Here is an 18,003-nt window from a genome sequence, read left to right on the forward strand (position 1 = left end):
TTTTAATAGGAGAAAGGTTTAAGATTACTTTTCTTTTTAAAAGATTTTATTTTACTTATTTGAGAGAGGAAGAGAGGGAGCAGGGGGAGGGGCCAAGAGAGGGAGAAGCAGATTCCCTGCTGAGCAGGGAGCCTAACGTGGGACTTGGTCCCAGGACTCTAGGATCATGACCTGAGCTGAAGGCAGACACTTAACTCACTGAGCCACCCAGACATCCCTAAGATTACTTTCTTGTACTAATTGATCTGACACCAATTTAAAAAGATCTTGTTCCCCTGCTTTGCACCAATATAATAATTGGTCACATGACTCTCTGTCTCTGTGTGGATCTGTTGTCACACTCTCTATAATTATTCACTGGTGTACTTAACCTTGTTTACATCGATACCACACTTACAGTAGCTTTAAACAAATAATGATATCTGGTGTGGTAACTGCCTTCATTTTTTTCATGTTTGCCATAAGTAATTTGACCAAATGCAGTTCAGTATAAATTTTGGACATAACCTGTCAATTTTTACAGAAAATTGGGATCAATTTGTGGAAAACTGTCATCTATACAATATTTATTTTTCCTTTGATGAACAAGATTTATCATTTCTATAGGTATTATTGCACAATTTCATATTTATTTCTAAGTGCATGTTATTTTTGATGTTAAATAATACCATTTATAAACTTTAATTTTCTATAATATGTCAATATTTTATAGAGATACCATTGTTTTTTTATATTTTATTTTTTGAACTTGCAAATTTATTTATTCTAAATGGCTTATTTATACATATATTCGTATGTTTTACATGGCTATGTTACTTGTGAAAAATGAAGTTTAGTTTTTGATTTTCAGTTTAGTTTTTGATTTCCAGTTTTATGCAGTTTTTGCTTTTTCCTTGTTTTGCTGGCTAAGACCTTTATTATGATGATGAACCAAAGTTAACATTTGGCATCCTTGGTTTATTTCTGTTCTCAGAAAGAAAGCCTTTAATAGAGAGAGTCAATTATCATATGGTTTCACTTATTTGTGGAATGTAACAAATAGCATGGAGGACATGGAGAGTTAGAGAGGAGAAAGGAGTTGGGGGAAATTAGAAGGGGAGGTGAACCATGAGAGACTATGGACTCTGAAAAACAATCTGAGGGTTTTGAAAGGGCGGGAAGTGGGAGGTCGGGGTACTAGGTGGTGGGTAATATAGAGGGCACGGATTGCATGGAGCCTGGGTGTGGTGCAAAGATAATGAATACTGTTATGCTGAAAATAAAAAATAAATTAAAAAAAATAGTTAACAGCTAAATATAATTCTTGGTATAGGAATTTGTTGAAACTTAATCAGTTAAAGAATAAATATGGAAATTTCATTTAATTCCTAGTTTGCTATTTATTTATTTATTTATTTATTTATTTATTTTTAATTTTTTATTTTTTATAAACATATATTTTTATCCCCAGGGGTACAGGTCTGTGAATCACCAGGTTTACACACTTCACAGCACTCACCAAAGCACATATCCTCCCCAATGTCCATAATCCCACCCCCTTCTCCCAACCCCCCTCCCCCCAGCAACCCTCAGTTTGTTTTGTGAGATTAAGAGTCACTTATGGTTTGTCTCCCTCCCAATTCCATCTGGTATCATTGATTCTTCTTCTACCCACTTGAGGCCCCATGTTGCATCACCACTTCCTCAAATCAGGGAGATCATATGATAGTTGTCTTTCTCTGCTTGACTTATTTCGCTAAGCATGATACGCTCTAGTTCCATCCATGTTGTTGCAATTGGCAAGATTTCATTTCTTTTGATGGCTGCATAGAATTCCATTGTGTATATATACCACATCTTCTTGATCCATTCATCTGTTGATGGACATTTAGTTTCTTTCCATAGTTTGGCTATTGTGGACCTCAGCCACAGCAACATCTTCCTAGGAACATCGCCAAAGGCAAGGGAAGCAAGGGCAAAAATGAACTCTTGGGATTTCATCAAGATCAAAAGCTTTTGCACAGCAAAGGAAACAGTTAACAAAATCAAAAGACAACTGACAGAATGGGAGAAGATATTTGCAAACAACATATCAGATAAAGGACTAGTGTCCAAAATCTATAAAGAACTTAGCAAACTCAACACCCAAAGAACAAATAATCCAATCAAGAAATGGGCAGAGGACATGAACAGACATTTCTGCAAAGAAGACATCCAGATGGCCAACAGACACATGAAAAAGTGCTCCATATCACTCGGCATCAGGGAAATACAAATCAAAACCACAATGAGATATCACCTCACACCAGTCAGAATGGCTAAAATCAACAAGTCAGGAAATGACAGATGCTGGTGAGGATGCGGAGAAAGGGGAACCCTCCTACACTGTTGGTGGGAATGCAAGCTGGTGCAGCCACTCTGGAAAACAGCATGGAGGTTCCTCAAAATGTTGAAAATAGAGCTACCCTATGATCCAGCAATTGCACTACTGGGTATTTACCCTAGAGATACAAACGTAGTGATCCAAAGGGGCACGTGCACCTGAATAGTTTGCTAATTTTTTAATATAGCTGTTAAATGTTTTCGGTGGTGTTGGGTGGCTCAGTCAGTTAAGCATCTGACCCTTGATTTTGGCTGAAGTCCTGATCTCAGGGTCCTGCGGTGAGCCCTGCTTGGGACTCCATGTGCAGTGGGGAGTCTGCTTTTCTACCTGTCTCTGCCTCTGCTCCTTCCCTTACTCATGTGCACTCATGCTCTCTCTCTTTCTCTGTATAAAATAAATAAATAAATCTTAAAAAAAATACTGTCAGATACTTTTTCTGAATTTCTTAAGATTATTTTTCTCTTTTTATTCTGATTTTTGTGGCAAATCACACGGATTGATCTTCAAATATTGAACAGTCATTTATTTTTTGAAATGAAACTAACTTGGTGGTGTTATATTATCCTTTTTTACATAATTGGATAGAGTTTACTAAATTTTCAAGTATGCACATGAGGTAAGTTTAGAATTTTCCTTTCTCAGAATATTATTTCATGTTTTGCTCTCTAGATTATGTTAACTTGTAAAAGAATAGGGGACCCTTCCATCTTTTATTGTTGTCCTGAAAATTGGAAGCATTTTGCAGTTAAGCAGTTGATCCTGGACTTTTACAAGTTTTAAGTAATGGGTGACTGCAGACTTCTCATCAGAAACTATGCAAGCTAAAAACCAAAATAGTACAGTATCTTACAAAAGACTGCTAGGGGAATAAACAAGAAAAAAAAAAGGAATATATTTCTATCAAAAATCTCTTCCAAAAATGAAGATGATGCAAATCATATATCTTATCAAGGGTTAGTATTCAAAATGCATAAATATCTCAATAGCAAAAATATTCTATTAGAAATGGGCCAAAAACCTGAAGAGTGATTTTTCTGAGACATGCAGATAGATGACCAACAGGTACATGAAAAGATGTTCAGCATCACTCATGTTGGTGAATATGTGGAGAAAGGCATCCTTGTGCACTATTGGTAGGAATGAAAATTAGTGCAACCATTATGAAAAATAGTATGTAAGTGATTAAAAAATTAAAAATAGAACTATCATATGATCTAACAGTTTTTCTTCTGGGTATTTATCCCAAGAAAACAAAATTACTACTCTAAGGAAATGCCTGCATCCCCATATTCGTTACATTATTTATAATAGTCAAGATATGGGGAAAAAACCACCCATTGATAGATGAGATAGATAGATAAAGAAATTGTAATACATACAGTGGGATATTATTCAGTCATAAAAGAGAAAGAAATCTTACTATTTGTGACAATGTGGATGGATCTCAAAAGCATTATGATAAGTAAAAAATTACAGAGAAAGACAGATACTATATGATTTCACTTCTATGTAGAATCTAAAAAAGAAAAGAATAAAATGATAAAAACCCTAAGCTTTATATACGGAGATCAGATTGGTAGTTGCCAGAAATGGGCTGGGGGGAAGGAGAGCAGGCAAAATGGGTAGAGGGAGTCAAAATGTATAAACTTCCAGTTATAAAATGAGCCATGGAGATATATTATACAACAAGGTGACTATAGTTAATAATACTATATTGCATATTTTAAAGTTGCTAAGAGAGTAACTTTAAAGTTACCAAAAGAAAAAAAATTGTAACTGTGGTGACAGATGTTAACTAGACTTATTATGGTGATCATTTCACAATATATGTAAATAATAAATCATTATGTTGTATCATTGAAACTAATATAATCTTATATGTCAATTATACCTCAATAAAAAAAGAAAGAAACATGAACATTTGTTAAGAGAACTAAAAAATGAGAAAAATTTTTGTAGAAAACCTTCAACTGCAGTAAATGTTAAAGGAAGTACTTTAGGAAGAAGGTAAAATGGTACCAGATAGAGACTTGGATATCTATATCGGTGTATAGATGCCACATGTAGTGGCATTATATTTTTTTCAATTCAGAGTATAATAATTAATGATGTTTATTGTAAACTCAACACTAAGACTGAAATATAGTTTATAAACCAACAGCAAATTTAAAAATGGGATCCTTAAAAATTATGCAATGAAGGAGTGTGACATATGCACAACGTAAGGTTTTTATTATCCTGAGTTTTATCATTTCCTTGCTTTTTCATAAATTTTTTCCTACTTTTTAATTTTTAGAATTATACTGTATACATTCCCATTGAGTGTTCCTTTTATTCAAAGTAGCGTTTGTTGTTTTACTTCATTTTCATTCTTCTAGAATATATGAATACTACATAATTTATCAATTCTATCGTCAATGGAAATTTAGATTTTTTTGTTTCCATTGTTTTGTTTTGTTATTCAAAGAGGGCTTAAGTCTCTAATCAACACTTGTTTGCTTGTTTTTGTTTGTTTGTTTGTTTGTTTGGTATCCTTGTAAAGGCATTCAAAAGTTTCTCTGTAATTTAAACCCAGAAGTGGAATTTATGTGTCTTTGAATACGCTCACACTCAGTATTATTAGGTGATCTCAAATTCTTTCTAAAGTATCATGACTCAATAGTATGTATATTCCTATTTCTTCATATCTTCAACATTGTTATGTATTTTCAAATTTGAATTTTGGCAAATCTTGTGGGTTGAGAAGTGTTAGGTTATGTTTTAAATTTGCATCATGATTACTTATGATTAAAATGTATTGATTTAAACATTGATTGATATGTGGCTCTCTGACAAATGAGTATGGTGTTTTGTTACTCATTAATTTAATTTTAGCTGCTACCTCAGATAATTACTAGCAAAACAAATGTTACATTGGTTTGATGATTTTGGATAATGTAATTGCAAACTAGGACAAATTGTATAAAGGCTTCAGGGGGCTCAGCTATCAAATATCATATGTCTCATTCTTGAAAATTTTTATTGAAGATATTGGGGGCATTTTCCCGGCCATGTCCATTTTTGTTAAAGCCCCAGATGTTAAAAATTACAGTTACAAACTTGATGCATTTCTGCTTTTACCTTGAAGAACAGTCTATGGCTGCATAAATTGTTACCACAGACGCAGCACTTTTAAGCAATTCAAATCTATTCCTTTCTGGTTCTGGTAGGTCTGAAGTCTGGCGTGGCATGAGTGGGTTCTGTGTTCAACCCGCTAAATCAGGGGCCTGTTACCCTCTTCCAAGTTCATTTTCAATTTCATGTTTTCCACGTGTTTTCCATCTTCAAGTCATTAATGAAACATTTGAGTCTTTCTTGTAATTTTAACTTCTACTTTAACTTCTTTGGCTACTAGCTAGAAAAATGTGGGGTTTATTTTGTCTTTTTTGTTTTCTTTTTCTTCTTTTTCTTTTCAGGGCTCATGTTATTAGATTAGACTGTACTGAAAAATATCTCTTTTGCCACAATGTAACATAATCATAGGTGTGACAGTTGGGTTTTCTGCTTACCAAGTTATTTAACAACCCTTTATTGACATGAAAACATTATGCTGAGAAAAATATCTATTTATATATGAATTAGACAGGGGCCTGCTGATGTAATATGATTATATATATGGTGTAGAAAAGCCAACCTGTTTAAAAATTAACCTTTTTTCTGGGGCACCTCAGTGACTCATTTGATTTGGCATCTGCCTCTTGATTTTGGCTCAGACCATGATCTCAGGGTTGTGGGATTGAGCCCTTCATTGGGCTCCTTCTGGGTGTGGAAACTGCTTAAGATTCTCTCTGTCTTTCTCTGTGCCTCCCCTATCCCTCTTTCAAAAAAAAAAAAAAAAAGAAAGAAAGAGAAGAAAAAAAAAAATCTCCCTTCTTTCTTCACTTCTCTTCTATCTGACCTGCTATAATCGATGAAATTTATCTTTTTGGATAGCGGGACATTCATTTATTCACTTGCTTATCGACCACAAACCACACTGCATATCCCAAAATATATAGATAAGGCAATTTGTATCATTTTAAATTTTGCACTAATACCAGGAAAATGTCAAACATTAGCTGTCTAGCCTGTTAATGTGGATTAATCTATTTGAAGTATGATCCAACAGCCCCATTTCTACCTAGCATGCAACAGAGGAAGCCGTATTTTGGTGACGAGTAAGAGAAATTAAGTTTTAAGCACTGACCAAGGCTGAGAAATTAGTAGTAATTTCTGTAAGTAAAACAATATTTCTGTAAAGCAAAACAATAACTCCAAGTAGATTTCTTCCTGGATAGAAGTGATTTGGAGGAATGGCAGAATGAGACATCTGGGACCAGAATGTATTCATTTCACATTCATCTTGTTACATCCTAACTTTTAGTTATTATAAACACAAACCATTCTTAATGATTAACAAGTATGAAAAATTAAGAATTTTAAATACTTGAGAAGTAAAGTAGTGTAAGTTCCTAGAAACAGCTTTTGCTACTGTATTTTTTATGCAAAGAATTTAATCACTTCCTATTTTAAGTACACGTATTTCAATTTTAAATTACTTAGAATTTTTATGTTTGTAATAAAGCTCAATAAATTTTAATAGATACTTTAACTAAAGTGATGAAGAATTCAAAGATGAGTACCCCAATTTATTCTCATGCTATAATATTTTATTATTTCAAACACATACATAGTCTTATGAAAATCATTAAACTCACATGATTTAAGAAGTGTTAAGTGTGTTTATATGGCAATTTTTATATATTTTAGTTCTTCAAGGACTTGAGTTGAAACACTAAATTAATTTTAATGTTGCAAAGGTGACTTGCATGTTACTTCTGCCTTGCTAGATTAATAAGATTCATTTATTGTTGTATGACAAAAAATAGATTATCGATGAGTGTGAAAACACAAATCATAGACTAGAGAAAGTACTTGCAAATCATATCTCTAATAAAGGGCTTATATTTATTTAGAGTATATAAAGAACTCCTCTAACTCAATATTAACCATAAATTCAACTTAAAATAAGTGTGTACTTATAGAGACATTTTGAAAATACCCCAAATAGCCCAAGTAATTTTGAAGAAGAAAACAAAAGCTGGAGGCATCATAATTCCAGACTTCAAGTTGTATTACAAAGTTGTAATCATCAAAAGAGTAGGTATTTTTTTTTAAGTTTTTATTTATTTCTTTGTCAGAGAGAGAGAGAGAGAGAGAGTGAGCACAAAACAGGAAGAGTGGAGGTAGTGGGAGAAGTAAGCTCCCTGCTGAATAAAGAGACCAGTGCAGAACTCAGTCCCAGGACCCTAGGATCATGACCTGAGCCAGAGCAGACACTTAACTGACTGAGCAACTCAGGTGTCCCAAGAGTATGGTATTTGTACAAAAACAGACATATTGATCAATAGAACAGAATAGAAAACCCAGAAATGGGCCCTCAACTCTATGGACCTTCAACTAATTTTCAACAAAGCAGGAAAGAATATCCAATGGAAAAAAGACAGTCTCTTCAACAAATGGTGTTGGGAAAACTGGACACTCATTTACAGAAGAATGAAACTGAACTAATTTCTTACACTATACACAAAAATAAATTCAAAATGAATGAAAGATCTAAATGTGAAACAGGAGTCCATCAAAATCCTAGAGGATGACATAGGCAGCAACATTTTGACCTCAACCACAGAAACTTCTTGTTAGAAATGTCTCCAGAGGTATGGGGAGCAAATGCAAAAATTAACTATTGGGACTTCATCAGGATAAAAACTTTTGCACAGCAAAGGAAACAATCAACAAAACTAAAAGTCAACCTGTGGAATGGGAGAAGTTACCTGCAAATGACATATCAGAAAAAGGGCTAGTATTCAAAATCTTTGAAGAATGTATCAAACTTAACACCCGAAAAACAGAAAATCTAGTCAAGAAATGGACAGAAGACATGAACAGACATTTCTCCAAAGAAATAAAAATGGCCAACAGACACATGAAAAATGCTTAAGTTCACTTGGCATCAGGGAAATAAAAATCAAAACCACAGTGAGATACCACCTCATAGCAGTCAGAAATGGCTAAAATTAACAAGACAGGAAAAAAAGAGATACTGGTGAAGATGCACAAAAAAGGGAAGCCTCTTACACTGTTGGTGGTAATGCAAATTGGTGAAGCCATTCTAGAAAATAGTACAGAGGTTCTTTGAAAAGTTAAAAATAGAGCTAGCTTATGACCCAATGATTGCATTACTAGGTATTTATCCAAAGTACACAAAAATAGTGATTTGAAGTGATGCATGTACCTCAATGTTTATAGCAGCAGTGTCCACAATTGTCAAAATATGGGAAGAGCTAAGATGTCCATTGATGTGTGTGTGGGACTAGAGGAGAGAACAGGGATTTATCTGGGCATGAAGATATGTTTTTGAGTGATGGAAATATTCTGAAGTTCAATGTTGGTGACTGTTGCACAACTCTATAAATATATTAAAAATCAAGTTGTTTCCTTACAATGAATGCATTTTATGGTATGGAAGTTATATTTCAGTAAAGCTCTTTTTAAAATATTTTTTAAAGTACACAATGTTGTTTTAATTTCTCTATTTATTGAGAAACTGATGACTTCAGATTTTTGGTATCTTGGCTCTTTAGTTAAAACCTGTCATGGAAAAACCAATGAGGGGGAAAACAGTTTCCTCAAGCACTTGCATTACCAGGTGACAATGACACGAATTACACTTTCTGATTAATTATAACTAACTGATTATTTCTCAAGAAAAAAAGTTATATTGCCAGGTATTTTGGGAGTCCAGCTAAGGAGACCACTGCTATCTATACCTTTCAGATTTTCTTTTGAAGAAATCTAGTTCCAGGGATTATTTGTATGTATATATGACATACCCATAAGAGTTATTAGCTACCATAGAATCTGATATATGTGATAAAATTTCTTTCTTTATGGAATACAAAGCAAATGATACTGTTAAAGATGTGTCACTTAATTTACTTAAAATCATAACAGAATTCTAGAAGTGGACAATCTTGATAAAGCTCATAATGATTTTTTTTCATTCTTCAAAATTTTTGTTTTCTCTGGATTCCAAATTTTATGGTTATAAGTATTTCCATTTACTTGCATAAAATAATCAGAAAATAACAAGCCCATGAACTAAATAATTTATGAAAGTTTAACAGGTAGTCTTAATCCTTATGCACAGCATATCTATTAGTATCAATAAGACAAGCTATTATTCACATATACAATTTCTGTTATGTTTCTGGCAAAATAAAAATAAAAATTCAACAACTCATATTGAGCAGTACTTTTTTTTGAGAACCGTCTATGTGGCATGTCCAACTAACATTGGGATTATAAATGTTTCTCTTGTCTCAGTCTAGCTAGACTCAAAGACATTCAAGCAAATGTGTATAATATGCTACCTTCAACTTCCTGCTGGCTTTTTCTTGCCTTAATCATATTTATCCCCTCTTAATAGTCTAGATAACTTGACTTGTTAGAAATTTAATCTGTGCATCCAATAGCGACCCAGTAAGATTGCTACGTGTTTTGTGGTGTCATTTGATCAGAAGTCAGTCAAATATTTTGACAGTATCCACAAAATCATGTTTGTGACAATATTCTCAGTCTTCACAGCAAGTTTTTCTTGAGAATAATGAATCAGAAAAGAAAGCAATTAAGAAATGTTCCTATTGGGGTGCCTTGGGTGGCTCAGTGAATGAAACAAAAGTTGGGATTGGGAGGGAGACAAACCATAAGTGACTCTTAATCTCACAAAACAAATTGAGGGTTGCTGGGGGGAGGGGGGTTGGGAGAAGGGGGTTGGGATTATGGACATTGGGGAGGGTATGTGCTTTGGTGAGTGCTGTGAAGTGTGTAAACTGGGCAATTCACAGACCTGTACCCCTGGGGATTAAAAATATATTATATGTTTATAAAAAAAAACTAAAAAAAAATAGAGCTTTCCTATGACCCTGCAAAAAAAAACCAAAAACAACAACAACAACAAAAAACCCTCTGCCTTCAGCTCAGGTCATGATCCCAGGGTTCTGGGATTGAGCCTTGCATCAGGCTCCCTGCTCAGTGGTGAGCCTGCCTCCCCCCCACCCCTCTTTCTGCCTGCCTCACTGCCTACTTGAGATCTCTATCAAATAAATAAATAAAATCTTAAAAAAAAAAAAAAAGAACTGTTCCTATTTAGGAACTTTTTCACTTTACTGAATGGTTAAATTAAAAAAATTAAAGATTTTATTTATTTATTTATTTATTTGAAAGAGAGCAAGCACAAGCAGGTGGGCAAGGCAGAAAGAGAGGGAGAAGCAGATACCCCACTCCTAGCCGGTAGCCCAATGTGGGGCTTATTCCCAGGACCCTGAGATCATGACCTGAGCCAAAGGCAGACACAAGCAACTGAGCCACCCAGCGCTCCAATTTAATTAAAATTTATTTATTTTTGCATCTTTACATATAGTTGGTGAATAACTGTAATTGTTGCTGAAAAAAAAGTATTTTTTTACAGAGCAAGAGAGAGTGCAAGCAGGCAGGGGAAAAACAGAGAGAGATTGAAAATCTCAGGCCGTCTCCCCCCTGAGTAGGATGCCTGATGTGGGGCTTGATCTCACCACCTTGAGATTATGACCTGAGATGAAATCAAGAGTCGTTTTCCTTAACTGAATAAGCCGCCCAGGAGCCCCATTGACAAAAATATATTAAAATCAAATTAAGAATATGTTTGATGGGTGATTTTATTATCTATATATCATGGGCTATTTATGTCCTTGAAGGAAAAGTTTGGGAGTTTCCCTTCATGCCCAGTTTTCCATTCCCCTTCGGTGCCTCCCTTGTGGAGAAGAGTAATTTATCCAGTTGTGGACTTGAGCAGAGACTAACATTCCCTAAGCCACACAAAGTAGAGAATACGTAACTATATTAAACAATATGAAACGGAGACAAGGTGTAGTATACGAGGTCTTTTTTGCTTTCATTCTCCTTCCTTCTCACTCTTCTGCTTTGTTTCATGGGTTGTAAGAAGTGATCATATGGCCCTTGATTTCTTCTGCTTGGCAATAAGTAGGCATGCTTCTGCAAGCCTTGTCCCCTGGATTCTCTGATTATGATTACATTGGTGAACCAATGGTATATGGATCATTGGGATAAGTCTGACAATGAAGTTTATCAGTACTAAAGATGATACAATATTTTCATCTTCATTGACCTTTTTAAGATGAGAAACTTAATTGTAAATAAGCTCTTACTGAATAAAAACAACAATGCTTTACATCATCAGGCTTTCTAATATGCTATTTCAAATTACTTTGGAACTTTTTGACCCCAAATAACTTTCAACTAAAAAAAGTATTTGTTTTGGTGAATTGGTATTTTGGACTATTGAGTACTTTGATTCTTTTAAACAAGTCATTGCCTTAGAAGGAGAGGTTCTGTATTTCACCTTTATAATTGAGACATTGAGTCAAAGATATAAGGTCATGTAAGGTCACATAAGATCATGTGGGATAATACCTTAGTTTAAGAGGGAGGGACCCAAAACAGAATTGAGTGTGTGTGTGTCTGTGTGTGTGTATTTTAATACCCTGTGAAGTGATGTATGTGGAGTAGGTAAACTGAATAATGATGGAAGTCCAAAGAACAGAGCTTACTACCTATATACAGAAGCAATTTATTATGCATCTAGCATCTTTCAGCTATGGTACTATTATTTATTTGAAGTATGACTACATTTCTAAAGTGGACATTTGAATTACGAGTTACAAGATGTCTGCAAAAAGCAAAAAAACAGTAGACAAGATTTTTGTTTTGTTATTTTTAAATAATCAGAATCAGTTTTTTTTTTTTAAGATTTTATTTATTCATTTGACAGACAGAGATCACAAGTAGGCAGAGAGGCAGGCAGAGAGAGGAGGAAGCAGGCTCCCTGCTGAGCAGAGAGCCCGATGTGGGGCTCAATCCCAGGACCCTAGGACCATGACCTGAACTGAAAGCAGAGGCCTTAACCCACTGAGCCTCCCAGGCGCCCCCAGAATCAGTTGCTCTTTACTGTTCATTTTGCCTTATAGGGGCAGGGCCATTTGATCATGTTTCAGTGACCTTTTATGGCCAGATAAATACTTGGCATAGCACTTGACTTATCTAGTTCTTATTTTCTTTATATATCCAATGATAGGTATGTATTATGCCATTGATTTTTCTCGATATATGGAACAGTAATTTTCTGACTGTTTTAAAGATCTAAACTTAAAATGGCATATTTGTGTTCTTTCAAATAAAGTACTTTTCATATAGATATCACATTAATAAGTATGCTCTGTAAAAAAGAGATATGAAATAGGAACATATTGAATAATTTTCACTCTCTATGTTTATTCTAGTTTCAGAAATAGTGAAAGTACGAGTGGTCTCTTGTGAATTTTTGAGTTAAAACTCTGATTTATTAGTGTGTAAGAAAATATATCTAGTTGATATAAAAATTTGTAATGGAATCGATATTTCGCACAGGTATATCTTAATCATAGTCTTATAAACACACAATGACACACACAGAGCCCAAGATGAGTACTATTATTAAATTGTTGATTTTTAAATGAAGTTAAAATAATTCATTGCATCTTGTTTTCATACTTCTTCAGATGATAATAGTATACAAGTATTACTCAGAGGAGAAGACTTTTTTGATCATAATTTCTTCCTTAGAAATTATGAAAAGCTTTTTTATGATGCTGGTAAAGTACTTAGTGTAGTGTTTGGAACAGAGACAGTGCTGAATAAATAGGTCAACAGTAGGGTTACTATTTTTGTTTAAAGATTTTGTTTATTTGTTTATTCATTTGACAGAGCAAAAAAGTGATCAGATATGGGGGAGCACCAGGCAGAGGGAGGGGGAAAACCAGCCTCCCCACAGATCAGGGAGCCATGGGGCACCTGGGTGGTTCAGTGGGTTAAAACCTCTGCCTTCAGCTCAGGTCATGATCCCAGAGTCCTGGGATCGAGTCCCACATCAGGCTCTCTGCTCAGTGGCGAGCCTGCTTCCTCCCCACCCCTCTCTCTGCCTGCCTCTCTGCCTACCTATGATCTCTGTCTGTCAAACAAATAAATAAAATCTTAAAAAAAAAAAAAACAAACAAACAGGGAGCTGATGTGGGGCTCCATCCCAGAACTCAAAGATCATGACCTGAACCAAAGGCAGATGCTTAACTGACTGTGCCACGCAGGTGCCTCATGGGTTACTATTTTATTATAACTAATAATTTAAACACTAAATTTTATGCAGCAAAGTCTTAAATTTTCCCAATTGTAATCTAGACATACTTATGTAACCATAGTGGAAAAACATGGATAGATGCTAAATACCAAATATAATAATAATTTTAGTCTCACAGTCAAAATTTCACCTCAGTGCTTTGTATGAAGTAGTAAATAAATGGTCAGTCCTCAACAAATAAATATGCCAAACATCCTCTGTTGGGACAGGTCTATGAATCAGCTTTTAAAAAATAATTGGTAGGCTTTATTTTTAGAGCATTTTTAGTTTATAGAAATACTGAACAGAAAATAGATTTCCTATATACTCCCTTCTCATCACTACTTCACAGTTTATTAACATCTCTCTTTGGTGGCACATTTGTTACAATTGATGGACCAGTATCAGTGGTTATTACTAACTAAAGTTTATACTTTACATTATGCTTTGCACTTTGTGTAGTGTAGTTTTGGGGTTTTGAAAAATTCACAATGTCATATATCATATGTCATTACAATAGTTTACACACTGTTTCCTAGTCTTATATATTTTGATTTTTATTCAATACTTAGTGCCTTTTTTATGAAGTCAATTGATTCTTTCTTAATTTCTTTTCTTGCTTTCTATCAAGAAATCCTTTTTTTTTTTAAATTTGTGAAATCTTCAAATGTGTATGAATTCTGTGTACTGAAGCTCCTATATACTTGACTGTGGTTACATATCAGCAATATATACCTGTAATACTCACACTGAAAAGTTTGTAAGGACTTACACTGAAGGGTTGAAATGAGATTGTACTTATGAATATTAAGAATACTAAGATAAAACATAGATTAAATAATTTCATTTATATAATTTCATATTCATAAAACATTAAAACCCCTCATCCTTATAAAAACATCTATTTATTCAGGAATCAATAATTTCCAGTTATTGTGGTGGGCGTTTTGGATGTGTTAGCTACTGCTCTTGGAGTCTTGCAGGTTGTGTTTGTAAATCTTACCGATAAGGAAACCAGTGCTTATAAATATTAAGTAATGCGTCCAAAATCGTACACAACACTAAAATTCAATGGATGTTCATGATTTCAGGACCTCTGAACTTTACATTGTACTGTGAAAAATATTACTGTTATATAAAAGGAGAGGTGAAAAATGAGCAAGTGGGGAGAGAGGAGAATGAGAAAGAGGAGGAGAAAAACAGGAAGAAGAATCAGGAAAAGGATAGAAGAAAAAAAAAAGGAGGAAGAGGAAGTAAAAGGAACCTCATTATTCACACTGATTATACTCATTTTATATCAGGAAGATCTTTAATTTTGAGTTTATAAACATGTATCTGAGTCTGTAAAATCATTTATAAGTATACTAACCATTTGCATTTTCTTTAAAAATTATCCTGCTGAATTCCTGAGTAATGTCAATTGAATTTTCCCATAACAGAACATAGGTTGGCTGCTCGATAAACCAGAGCTCTCAGTAATTCCTCTCAGAAACGTTTACTTTTAAATTCTTATTTTCTGGAGAGAGGAGAGGATCTTAAACTATGACATGGCATTTTCCCATTTCTTCTTTAAAATGTTTGTTATGCTCTATTTCCTTCTCTTTTCCTCCCTTATTGAGCCCCCTTGTGGTATGTATCTGTAACTTGTCCTTTGGGACTGCTTTATAAAGGCCTAACATTTAACACACAGTAGTTACTTCCTGAGCGAATTATGTTGCATTTTAAAATTTTATAATTTGTTTGGAAATGTAATTCAGTGTGAAAGGAAAAAAAATGACTGGTACAATTTATTTGGTATTTTTACTTGTTAAATACATAAATATATATGTGTGTACATATGGCATTTCAATATACATGATGCTTCTTTTGTTGAAATAGGCATATACCCATCTATGTACATATATACATACAGGAATTAGAGGTTAATATTAAATATTTATAAATTAATTATATTATTAAAAATGTTAAGATCGTAAAATGGTTAGCTAAAACAGAAGTTTAAATAAGGCATTTTTGACTAGACTTGATTCAGTTACAAAAGGAAAACTTCTTGAGCTGTTAGCTGTTATCAACTTTTTCTTTCTTTCTTTCTTTTTTTTAAGGTTAAAAGGCATTAGAAGCATCAAAGCAATTTATATGATATAATTCACAGAATGGCTTGGGGAAATCTGCATCTTAGCAAATATAAGAATTAAGAGTATGATCGCATAGAATGAAAAGAGATCAGATTGGGAAGTATGTTGTTTGCTAGTAAATCTAATGTCTTCCAGAATTTCTGGCTTCTTTCCCCACTCCTCTTTCTAGTTCTCCACCTGGGTTACGTTCCCAAAGAGCCTTGCTTACAAGTGCCAATACCTTTACTTTTTATCACTTATTATTTAAGAGTTTAAGTTATTTTTTCAAAGTATTTCAAAATTCAAAAACATGATTTATATGGACAGGATTTTTATTCTTATCTTGAGCAGTGGAAAGTACTTATATTTACTCAGTGCATTGTAATTAAGTATGGGTTTGGCACTGACTAAGGTGCCAGATATTTATAGGGGTACCTTTATAAGTAAGCAAGACGCTCATGGAGCTTACTATATGAGAATGCAATAGTGATGGATCTTATTCCATGAGAAAGCAGAGAAATATGAAATATCAAATATATTGCATATAGTAAGCTTAAATATTGTGTTCTGAAGTTCTACTATTATTCATGTGTAGGTGAATGTATACATGTTCTGGGTCACAATTTAAAAAAAAAACTTACTGTGGATCATGATGAAAACATTCGAATATCACTATTAGGATACCCTGATGAAGAATGTGCTCCAGATTTGAGAAAAGGCAGAATAAAATTATTTAAACTGTAATGCTAGGAGTCAAAATTAGAATGTCTCCAACATATGCTGCAGCAGAGGATAATTCTTATTATGCTCTTCAAGATTATTGAAAGTCCTGGTTTACTTTTGAATTTTAAATGCATTATCATTTGGTAATTCATGTCTTTCCTGATGGTGGCACTGTGCACATAGGAGTTAAGAACTTATGGAAAAGGACAATTTATTTATAGCTATAAATTCACCACTTGAATGATGCCTGTCATGTTTGAAATTCTGGAGTGGTGCTTGTAACTCTCAGAACCATAATGTTCTAATATTTTCTAAAATGTGTTTCTATGGTATCCCTTGCTTAATAGTCATTGGCAGTTTTCAGATTTCTCTGAATTCAGCTGAACTACTTTTTATTTTTTTGAACTACTTTTTAAAAATTATTGAATCCCGGTTGTCTAATTTCTCATCAAGTATTGGGCAAAAATATTCATTCTTGGGTATGGTAAGCTTCTACCATGACATGGTATATCTTAACCACAGCTAACAATAATGGCAAGAGGCAGTCCTTCAGATCCATGAGGAAACATGAACTTTGTGATCTATTTAGATGCTTTATCAATTCCCTTTTATAGTTTCTCATTTATGATATGTTTTTGTAACAAGGAAACCAGGCTGAAAACAGAGTTGGAAGCAAGGAAGACAATAATATTGAATGTTTTCTAGAGTCTCGAGGTCTATGAATGAATAGGTAGCCCTCAAGTTAGGTAAAATAGGATAAAAGGAATTGATCTGATGCAGTTAATTCAGATAATGATGAAACACTGAGATTCAAGTAAAATAGAAGCAAACATTTATGCAATAGGAGAGGTGATCTCAAATGGACAGTATCCCTAAATGAAGGATTTAGAAAAGTACTATTACTCATTACAAATGGTGTTTGGTTATGAATATCTGCTACTGGACCTTAAAACAATACAGATATCTATCCATAATATCAGCATCACATTAATACATTGTCAAATACAACCAAGCATATTGATCATGAATTAAGGATCACACTGACAAATTAAAGGGAACACCAGATTCTTTGGTCTATCTATGAACATTACAATTTATAGCTTTTATAGCAAAAAGTTTTTGCTTTTTCTTTACCTTAATCATTTCAATCCATATACAAACCTCTCATAAATTTTCTTTGACTTTTAACAGTTAGTTGGCTTGCATAAAAAATATTTTCCAGTAACCAAGCTGCTTTAAGTGCAAGGAAAAGAAAGTCCCACTTAAAACTTGCTCTTTTCCACAAGGCAAATGAGCAGTACAGATAAAACCTAAGCTATGTGCTGAAAAAGGAAAAAAAAAATACTATGTCCTACCAAAGCTCTTATTTTGTAGTTTTTAACACAATTACATACCTTTTCATGTTAATAGCAAGGTCACCAAATTATAAGTCATGAAAATATAATGGCATATCAATGCCTAATTATGTATTATTGCATTTTCTAGAAAGTGATAATATTGAGTAATCTGCAATTACATCA

This window comes from Mustela erminea, chromosome 4 (genome assembly GCF_009829155.1).
Source record: "Mustela erminea isolate mMusErm1 chromosome 4, mMusErm1.Pri, whole genome shotgun sequence".
NCBI classification, from domain to species: Eukaryota; Metazoa; Chordata; class Mammalia; order Carnivora; family Mustelidae; genus Mustela; species Mustela erminea.